The 10,000-nt window shown below is 50.2% G+C and overlaps 1 pseudogene; it reads left to right on the top strand.

Moving 5' to 3' along the window:
• Positions 1 to 10,000, top strand: part of LOC124003519 — a 105,520-nt pseudogene that overhangs the window by 76,262 nt on the left and 19,258 nt on the right.

Genomic DNA, 10,000 nt, shown 5'->3' with positions numbered 1-10,000 from the left:
AACAAATGGCCCCCGAGTCCAAACTATCCCGCTTGGAGGAACAGAACAGAACAGAACACAGCATCTGGTACCGAATGAGGCCTGCCAACTGTGTGTGTGTGTGTGTGTGTGTGTGTGTGTGTGTGTGTGTGTGTGTGTGTGTGTGTGTGTGTGTGTGTGTGTGTGTGTGTGTGTGTGTGTGTGTGTGTGTGTGTGTGTGTGTGCGCGTGCGCGTGCGCGTGCGCGTGCGCGTGTGCGTGCGTGCGTGTGTGTGTGTGTGTGCTCCTCACTCTAGCTGAGGTCCTGTCAGCACAGCCGGCATTTTATTTATTGCCGGTTGGAAATACACACCCAATTACAACCAGATTTAGGTGTAGACTCTGAGCAGAGTGAGAGAGGAGAACTTCCATTTAATATAGTGGACTAGTTCTGGATGGAGGCCGGTGCTAGTTGAGTAGGTAGAGTTGGGGAACGTGTATGTTTGTAATTGTGTGTGAGGCCCGTGTGTGTGGTGGGACGATGAAGCGGAAGGCTGGGCATTTCTGTAGGCTGGGTTATAAAGGTAGGGTGAGCAGGCAGGATGTGTGGAGGTTTGTTGGGCAGAGGGCTAAACTGAGGTGTAGACTACAGAGGTAGCAGGGATGTGAAGGTGGTGAAGATAGAGGGCTAAACTGAGGTGTAGACTACATAGGTAGCAGGGATGTGAAGGTGGTGAAGATAGAGGGATAAACTGAGGTGTAGACTACAGAGGTAGCAGGGATGTGAAGGTGGTGAAGATAGAGGGCTAAACTGAGGTGTAGACTACAGAGGGAGCAGGGTTGTGGAGATGGTGAAGATAGAGGGCTAAACTGAGGTGTAGACTACAGAGGTAGCAGGGATGTGGAGGTGGCGAAGATAGAGGGCTAAACTGAGGTGTAGACTACAGAGGGAGCAGGGATGTGAAGGTGGTGAAGATAGAGGGCTAAACTGAGGTGTAGACTACAGAGGGAGCAGGGATGTGGAGATGGTGAAGATAGGGGGCTAAACTGAGGTGTAGACTACAGAGGGAGCAGGGATGTGGAGGTGGTGAAGACAGAGGGCTAAACTGAGGTGTAGACTACAGAGGGAGCAGGGATGTAGAGGTGGTGAAGATAGAGGGCTAAACTGAGGTGTAGACTACAGAGGTAGCTGGGATGTGAAGGTGGTGAGGATAGAGGGGTAAACTGAGGTGTAGACTACAGAGGTAGCAGGGATGTGGAGGTGGTGAAGATAGAGGGCTAAACTGAGGTGTAGACTACAGAGGGAGCAGGGATGTGGAGGTGGTGAAGATAGAGGGCTAAACTGAGGTGTAGACTACAGAGGTAGCAGGGATGTGGAGGTGGTGAAGATAGAGGGCTAAACTGAGGTGTAGACTACAGAGGTAGCAGGGATGTGAAGGTGGTGAAGATAGAGGGCTAAACGGAGGTTTAGACTACAGAGGGAGCAGGGATGTAGAGGTGGTGAAGATAGAGGGCTAAACTGAGGTGTAGACTACAGAGGGAGCAGGGATGTGGAGATGGTGAAGATAGGGGGTTAAACTGAGGTGTAGACTACAGAGGGAGCAGGGATGTGGAGGTGGTGAAGACAGAGGGCTAAACTGAGGTGTAGACTACAGAGGGAGCAGGGATGTAGAGGTGGTGAAGATAGAGGGCTAAACTGAGGTGTAGACTACAGAGGTAGCTGGGATGTGAAGGTGGTGAGGATAGAGGGGTAAACTGAGGTGTAGACTACAGAGGTAGCAGGGATGTGGAGGTGGTGAAGATAGAGGGCTAAACTGAGGTGTAGACTACAGAGGGAGCAGGGATGTGGAGGTGGTGAAGATAGAGGGCTAATCTGAGGGGTAGACTACAGAGGTAGCAGGGATGTGGAGGTGGTGAAGATAGAGGGCTAAACTGAGGTGTAGACTACAGAGGTAGCAGGGATGTGAAGGTGGTGAAGATAGAGGGCTAAACGGAGGTTTAGACTACAGAGGGAGCAGGGATGTAGAGGTGGTGAAGATAGAGGGCTAAACTGAGGTGTAGACTACAGAGGGAGCAGGGATGTGGAGGTGGTGAAGATAGAGGGCTAAACTGAGGTTTAGACTACAGAGGGAGCAGGGATGTGGAGGTGGTGAAGATAGAGGACTAAACTGAGGTGTAGACTACAGAGGTAGCAGGGATGTGGAGGTGGTGAAGATAGAGGGCTAAACGGAGGTGTAGACTACAGAGGGAGCAGGGATTTGGAGGTGGTGAAGATAGAGGGCTAAACTGAGGTGTAGACTACAGAGGGAGCAGGGATTTGGAGGTGGTGAAGATAGAGGGCTAAACTGAGGTGTCGACTACAGAGGGAGCAGGGATGTGGAGGTGGTGAAGATAGAGGACTAAACTGAGGTGTAGACTACAGAGGGAGCAGGGATTTGGAGGTGGTGAAGATAGAGGGCTAAACTGAGGTGTAGACTACAGAGGTAGCAGGGATGTGAAGGTGGTGAAGATAGAACGTAGAATGTATGCACACATGACTGTAAGTCGCTTTGGATAAAAGCGTCCGCTAAATGGCATATATATATATATATATAGAGGGCTAAACTGAGGTGTAGACTACAGAGGGAGCAGGGATGTGGAGGTGGTGAAGATAGAGGGCATAGGCAGAGGGTGGGTAGATGTAGGGAAGGAGAGGAACAAGTATGAGGGGAATAGAGCACATGTACCATTTCCGTTTGTTTGATTCTCCTCCACGTTGGTTCAACGTGACGTGGAAACAACGGCGATTCAGCTCGTGGCTGTAAGGTCCCTCAGTCGAACAGTGAATTTTAGACACAAATTCAACCCCAAAGATCAGGGACTTTTTCCAATGCTTCATAAAGAAAGAAGGGCACCTGTTGGTAGATGGGTAAAAAAATACAAGTAAGCAGACATTGAATATCCCTTTGAACATGGTGACGTTATTAATGACACTTTGGATGCTGTATCAATACACCCAGTCACTACAAAGATACAGACGTCCTTCCTAACACAGCCGCTGGAGAGGAAGGAAACCTCTCAGGGATTTCACCATGAGGCCCATGGTGACTTTAAAACAGTTGGTATGCTTGTCAACTGGGAGTTTTTTTAAGGATAAAAAGAAATGGAATAGAGCTAAGTATAGGCACAATCCTAGAGGAAAACCTGGTTCAGTCTGCTTTCAACAGTCATTGGGAGACAAATTCACCTTTCAGCAGGACAATAACTTAAAACACAAGGCCAAATATACACTGGAGCTGCTTGCCAATGCGACAAAACTGGAACTAGTGGCTTAGTTAGAAATAGAGTTAGAAATAAAGAGGGAAAAGAGAGAGGGGGAAAGACTTGAAAATGTCTGTCTAGCAATGATCAACAATCAACTTGACAGAGCTTGAAGAATATTTCAAAGAATAATGGAAAAAAAAAATATTGTACAATCCAGGTGTGGAAAGCTCTTAGAGACTTACCCAGAAAGACTCACAGCTGTAAGGGCTGCCAACGGTGATTCTAACATGTATTGATTCAGGGGTGTGAATACTTATGTAAATGAGATATTTCTGTATTTCATTTTCAATACATTTGCAAAATTTCAACAACAAAAAAGGAACTGTGTAGATGGGTGAAGATTGAAATGTTTTGCTGAGGCACAACAACATGTGGAATACGTCAGTGGGTATGAATACTTTCTGAAGGCTCTGTCTCTCTCTCCTCCAAAACCACTATTATGCCTGGTTGACCCCATTCACTCATGTAAAGCATGAGAGGATTAGTCGGCTGTCAAAACATCATGTCATTTCTTGGAATTCCCTTGTTCCCTCCAAAAAACTCAACCAATCAAAAACTCTTACTCAACCAACCGGCAACAGCAACAGGCAGCTGTGTCTAAAAACAGAGACAACACAGAGACGATGCTGTGTCTAAAAACAGAGACAACACAGAGATGATGCTGTGTCTAAAAACAGAGACAACACAGAGATGATGCTGTGTCTAAAAACAGAGACAACACAGAGATGATGCTGTGTCTAAAAACAGACAACGCAGAGACGATGCTGTGTCTAAAAACAGACAACACAGAGATGATGCTGTGTCTAAAAACAGAGAAAACAGAGATGAGACAACAACAGAGATGATGCTGATGATGCTGTGTCTAAAAAAAGAGACAACACAGAGATGATGCTGTGTCTAAAAACAGAGACAACACAGAGACGATGCTGTGTCTAAAAACAGACAACACAGAGACAATGCTGTGTCTAAAAACAGAGACAACACAGAGATGATGCTGTGTCTCAAAACAGAGACAACACAGAGGCGATGCTGTGTCTAAAAACAGAGACAACACAGAGACGATGCTGTGTCTAAAAACAGACAACACAGAGACGATGCTGTGTCTAAAAACAGAGACAACACAGAGACGATGCTGTGTCTAAAAACAGAGACAACACAGAGATGATGCTGTGTCTAAAAAACACCCACCCACCCACTCCACACACACACACACACACACACACACACACACACACACACACACACACACACACACACACACACACACACACACACACACACACACACACACACACACACACACACACACACACACACACACACACACACACACACTGCCCAGTCATAACAGGACTTCATAGCTGGATAGAGAGAGACGGCTGCTATACTGCCACAGTATTCCAACTCTGTTAACTGCCATCTGTTTCTGTCTCTAACCTCTCAGCCCCATGTGATTCCACACCCAGATTCAAATCTCTAACAGGGATTGTACTTTACCTCAGACCCCTGATTCACCAAATTCATGAATCCATCCCACCCCTCCTACCTAGTCAGGCCCATTGATGGAGACAGAGGCTAATGGCACTATGACGTAGGGTTGAAGGGTTTACTTTACCTGTGTTTCTATACAACTACGGTGCGGTGTCTATGATCTCTTCCTCTCTCTGCCTGTCTGTTTCTCCCTCTCTCTCTCTCTGCCTGTCTGTTTCTCCCTCTCTCTCTCTCTGCCTGTCTGTTTCTCCCTCCCTCTCTGCCTGTCTGTTTCTCTCTCTCTGCCTGTCTGTTTCTCTCTCTCTCTCTGCCTGTCTATGATCTCTTCCTCTCTCTGCCTGTCTGTTTCTCCCTCTCTCTCTGCCTGTCTGTTTCTCCCTCTCTCTCTGCCTGTCTGTTTCTCTCTCTCTCTCTGCCTGTCTGTTTCTCTCTCTCTCTCTCTGCCTGTCTATGATCTCTTCCTCTCTCTGCCTGTCTGTTTCTCCCTCTCTCTCTGCCTGTGTTTCTCTCTCTCTCTCTGCCTGTCTGTTTCTCTCTCTCTCTCTCTCTGCCTGTCTATGATCTCTTCCTCTCTTTGCCTGTCTGTTTCTCCCTCTCTCTCTGCCTGTCTATGATCTCTTCCTCTCTCTCTGCCTGTCTGTTTCTCTCTCTCTCTCTCTGCCTGTCTATGATCTCTTCCTCTCTCTGCCTGTCTGTTTCTCCCTCTCTCTCTGCCTGTCTATGATCTCTTCCTCTCTCTGCCTATCTGTTTCTCCCTCTCTCTCTGCCTGTCTATGATCTCTTCCTCTCTCTGCCTGTCTGTTTCTCCCTCTCTCTCTGCCTGTCTGTTTCTCCCTCTCTCTCTGCCTGTCTGTTTCTCTCTCTCTCTCTGCCTGTCTATGATCTCTTCCTCTCTCTGCCTGTCTGTTTCTCCCTCTCTCTCTGCCTGTCTATGATCTCTTCCTCTCTCTGCCTGTCTGTTTCTCTCTCTCTCTGCCTGTCTGTTTCTCCCTCTCTCTCTGCCTGTTTCTCCCTCTCTCTCTGCCTGTCTGTTTCTCCCTCTCTCTCTGCCTGTCTGTTTCTCCCTCTCTCTCTCTCTCTGCCTGTCTGTTTCTCCCTCTCTCTCTGCCTGTTTCTCCCTCTCTCTCTGCCTGTCTGTTTCTCCCTCTCTCTCTGCCTGTCTGTTTCTCCCTCTCTCTCTCTCTCTGCCTGTCGGTTTCTCCCTCTCTCTCTCTCTGCCTGTCTGTTTCTCCCTCTCTCTCTGCCTGTCTGTTTCTCCCTCTCTCTATGCCTGTCTGTTTCTCCCTCTCTCTCTCTCTCTGCCTGTCTGTTTCTCCCTCTCTCTCTCTCTGCCTGTCTGTTTCTCCCTCTCTCTCTGCCTGTCTGTTTCTCCCTCTCTCTCTCTCTGCCTGTCTGTTTCTCCCTCTCTCTCTCTCTCTGCCTGTCTGTTTCTCCCTCTCTCTCTGCCTGTCTGTTTCTCCCTCTCTCTCTCTCTCTGCCTGTCTGTTTCTCCCTCTCTCTCTGCCTGTCTGTTTCTCCCTCTCTCTCTCTGCCTGTCTGTTTCTCCCTCTCTCTCTCTCTCTCTCTCTCTGCCTGTCTGTTTCTCCCTCTCTCTCTCTCTCTCTGCCTGTCTGTTTCTCCCTCTCTCTCTCTCTCTCTCTGCCTGTCTGTTTCTCCCTCTCTCTCTCTCTGCCTGTCTGTTTCTCCCTCTCTCTCTCTCTCTCTCTCTCTCTCTCTCTCTCCCTGCCTGTCTGTTTCTCCCTCTCTGCCTCTCTGCCTGTCTGTTTCTCCCTCTCTCTCTCTCTCTGCATGTCTGTTTCTCCCTCTCTATCTCTCTGCCTGTCTGTTTCTCCCTCTCTCTCTGCCTGTCTGTTTCTCCCTCTCTCTATGCCTGTCTGTTTCTCTCTCTTTTGCTCTCTTTCCCTCTCTCCTGTATTACCTCTCTCTCTTTCTCTTTCTCTCTCTTTTTCTTTCTCTGTCCCTCCCGCGCTCTCTGTCTCCCTCTGTCTCCCTCTGTCTCTGTGTGTCTGTTTCTCCCCCTCTCTCTGTCTCACTCTGTCTCTGTGGCTGTTTCTCCCCCTCTCTCTGTCTCTCTCTGTCTCACTCTGTCTCTGTGGCTGTTTCTCCCCCTCTCTCTGTCTCACTCTGTCTCTGTGTGGCTGTTTCTCCCCCTCTCTCTGTCTCACTCTGTCTCTGTGGCTGTTTCTCCCCCTCTCTCTGTCTCACTCTGTCTCTGTGGCTGTTTCTCCCCCTCTCTCTGTCTCACTCTGTCTCTGTGTGTCTGTTTCTCCCCCTCTCTCTGTCTCACTCTGTCTCTGTGTGGCTGTTTCTCCCCCTCTCTCTGTCTCACTCTGTCTCTGTGGCTGTTTCTCCCCCTCTCTCTGTCTCACTCTGTCTCTGTGGCTGTTTCTCCCCCTCTCTCTGTCTCACTCTGTCTCTGTGGCTGTTTCTCCCCCTCTCTCTGTCTCACTCTGTCTCTGTGGCTGTTTCTCCCCCTCTCTCTGTCTCACTCTGTCTCTGTGGCTGTTTCTCCCCCTCTCTCTGTCTCACTCTGTCTCTGTGTGTCTGTTTCTCCCCCTCTCTCTGTCTCACTCTGTCTCTGTGTGGCTGTTTCTCCCCTCTCTCTGTCTCACTCTGTCTCTGTGGCTGTTTCTCCCCCTCTCTCTGTCTCACTCTGTCTCTGTGGCTGTTTCTCCCCCTCTCTCTGTCTCACTCTGTCTCTGTGTCTGTTTCTCCCCCTCTCTCTGTCTCACTCTGTCTCTGTGTGGCTGTTTCTCCCCCTCTCTCTGTCTCACTCTGTCTCTGTGGCTGTTTCTCCCCCTCTCTCTGTCTCACTCTGTCTCTGTGGCTGTTTCTCCCCCTCTCTCTGTCTCACTCTGTCTCTGTGTCTGTTTCTCCCCCTCTCTCTGTCTCCCTCTGTCTCTGTGGCTGTTTCTCCCCCTCTCTCTGTCTCCCTCTGTCTCTGTGGCTGTTTCTCCCCCTCTCTCTGTCTCACTCTGTCTCTGTGGCTGTTTCTCCCCCTCTCTCTGTCTCACTCTGTTTCTGTGTGGCTGTTTCTCCCCCTCTCTCTGTCTCACTCTGTCTCTGTGTGTCTGTTTCTCCCCCTCTCTCTGTCTCACTCTGTCTCTGTGGCTGTTTCTCCCCCTCTCTCTGTATCACTCTGTCTCTGTGTGGCTGTTTCTCCCCCTCTCTCTGTCTCACTCTGTCTCTGTGGCTGTTTCTCCCCCTCTCTCTGTATCACTCTGTCTCTGTGTGGCTGTTTCTCCCCCTCTCTCTGTCTCACTCTGTCTCTGTGTGGCTGTTTCTCCCCCTCTCTCTGTCTCACTCTGTCTCTGTGGCTGTTTCTCCCCCTCTCTCTGTCTCACTCTGTCTCTGTGTGGCTGTTTCTCCCCCTCTCTCTGTCTCACTCTGTCTCTGTGGCTGTTTCTCCCCCTCTCTCTGTCTCACTCTGTCTCTGTGTGGCTGTTTCTCCCCCTCTCTCTGTATCACTCTGTCTCTGTGGCTGTTTCTCCCCCTCTCTCTGTCTCTCTCTGTCTCTGTGTCTGTTACTCCCCCTCTCTCTGTCTCACTCTGTCTCTGTGTGGCTGTTTCTCCCCCTCTCTCTGTCTCACTCTGTCTCTGTGGCTGTTTCTCCCCCTCTCTCTGTCTCACTCTGTCTCTGTGTGGCTGTTTCTCCCCCTCTCTCTGTCTCACTCTGTCTCTGTGGCTGTTTCTCCCCCTCTCTCTGTCTCACTCTGTCTCTGTGGCTGTTTCTCCCCCTCTCTCTGTCTCACTCTGTCTCTGTGTGTCTGTTTCTCCCCCTCTCTCTGTCTCACTCTGTCTCTGTGTGGCTGTTTCTCCCCCTCTCTCTGTCTCACTCTGTCTCTGTGGCTGTTTCTCCCCCTCTCTCTGTCTCTCTCTGTCTCTGTGTCTGTTTCTCCCCCCTCTCTCTGTCTCACTCTGTCTCTGTGTGGCTGTTTCTCCCCTCTCTCTGTCTCACTCTGTCTCTGTGGCTGTTTCTCCCCCTCTCTCTGTCTCACTCTGTCTCTGTGGCTGTTTCTCCCCCTCTCCCTGTCGCACTCTGTCTCTGTGGCTGTTTCTCCCCCTCTCTCTGTCTCTCTCTGTCTCTGTGTCTGTTTCTCCCCCTCTCTCTGTCTCACTCTGTCTCTGTGTGGCTGTTTCTCCCCCTCTCTCTGTCTCACTCTGTCTCTGTGGCTGTTTCTCCCCCTCTCTCTGTCTCACTCTGTCTCTGTGGCTGTTTCTCCCCCTCTCTCTGTCTCACTCTGTCTCTGTGGCTGTTTCTCCCCCTCTCTCTGTATCACTCTGTCTCTGTGGCTGTTTCTCCCCCTCTCTCTGTATCACTCTGTCTCTGTGGCTGTTTCTCCCCCTCTCTCTGTATCACTCTGTCTCTGTGTCTGTTTCTCCCCCTCTCTCTGTCTCACTCTGTCTCTGTGGCTGTTTCTCCCCCTCTCTCTGTCTCACTCTGTCTCTGTGGCTGTTTCTCCCCCTCTCTCTGTATCACTCTGTCTCTGTGGCTGTTTCTCCCCCTCTCTCTCTTTCTCTTTCTCTCTCTCTTTTCTTCTCTCTGTCCCTCCTCTGTCTCACTCTGTCTCTCTGTTCTCCCTCTGTCTCCCTCTGTCTCTGTGTCTGTTTCTCCCCCTCTCTCTGTCTCACTCTGTCTCTGTGGCTGTTTCTCCCCCTCTCTCTGTCTCACTCTGTCTCTGTGTGGCTGTTTCTCCCCCTCTCTCTCTGTCTCACTCTGTCTCTGTTGCTGTTTCTGTCTCCCCTCTCTCTGTCTCACTCTGTCTCTGTGTGTCTGTTTCTCCCCTCTCTCTGTCTCACTCTGTCTCTGTGTGGCTGTTTCTCCCCCTCTCTCTGTCTCACTCTGTCTCTGTGGCTGTTTCTCCCCCCTCTCTCTGTCTCACTCTGTCTCTGTGGCTGTTTCTCCCCCTCTCTCTGTCTTCTGTCCCTGTTTCTCCCCCCTCTCTGTCTCTCTGTCTGTCTCACTCTGTCTCTGTCTCTGTCTGTTTCTCCCCCTCTCTCTGTCTGTTTCTCCCCCTCTGTCTCTGTGGCTGTTTCTCCCCCTCTCTCTGTCTCACTCTGTCTCTGTGTCTGTTTCTCCCCTCTCTCTGTCTCACTCTGTCTCTGTGGCTGTTTCTCTCCCCTCTCTCTGTCTCCCTCTGTCTCTGTCTGTGTCTGTTTCTCCCCCTCTCTCTGTCTCACTCTGTCTCTGTGGCTGTTTCTCCCCCCTCTCTGTCTCACTCTGTCTCTGTCTCTGTGTGGCTGTTTCT

The sequence above is a fragment of the Oncorhynchus gorbuscha genome, linkage group LG18 (assembly GCF_021184085.1).
Source record: "Oncorhynchus gorbuscha isolate QuinsamMale2020 ecotype Even-year linkage group LG18, OgorEven_v1.0, whole genome shotgun sequence".
Classification (NCBI taxonomy): domain Eukaryota; kingdom Metazoa; phylum Chordata; class Actinopteri; order Salmoniformes; family Salmonidae; genus Oncorhynchus; species Oncorhynchus gorbuscha.
The sequence above is the reverse complement of the archived record's forward strand: the minus strand, read 5'-3'. Positions and strand labels throughout refer to the sequence as shown.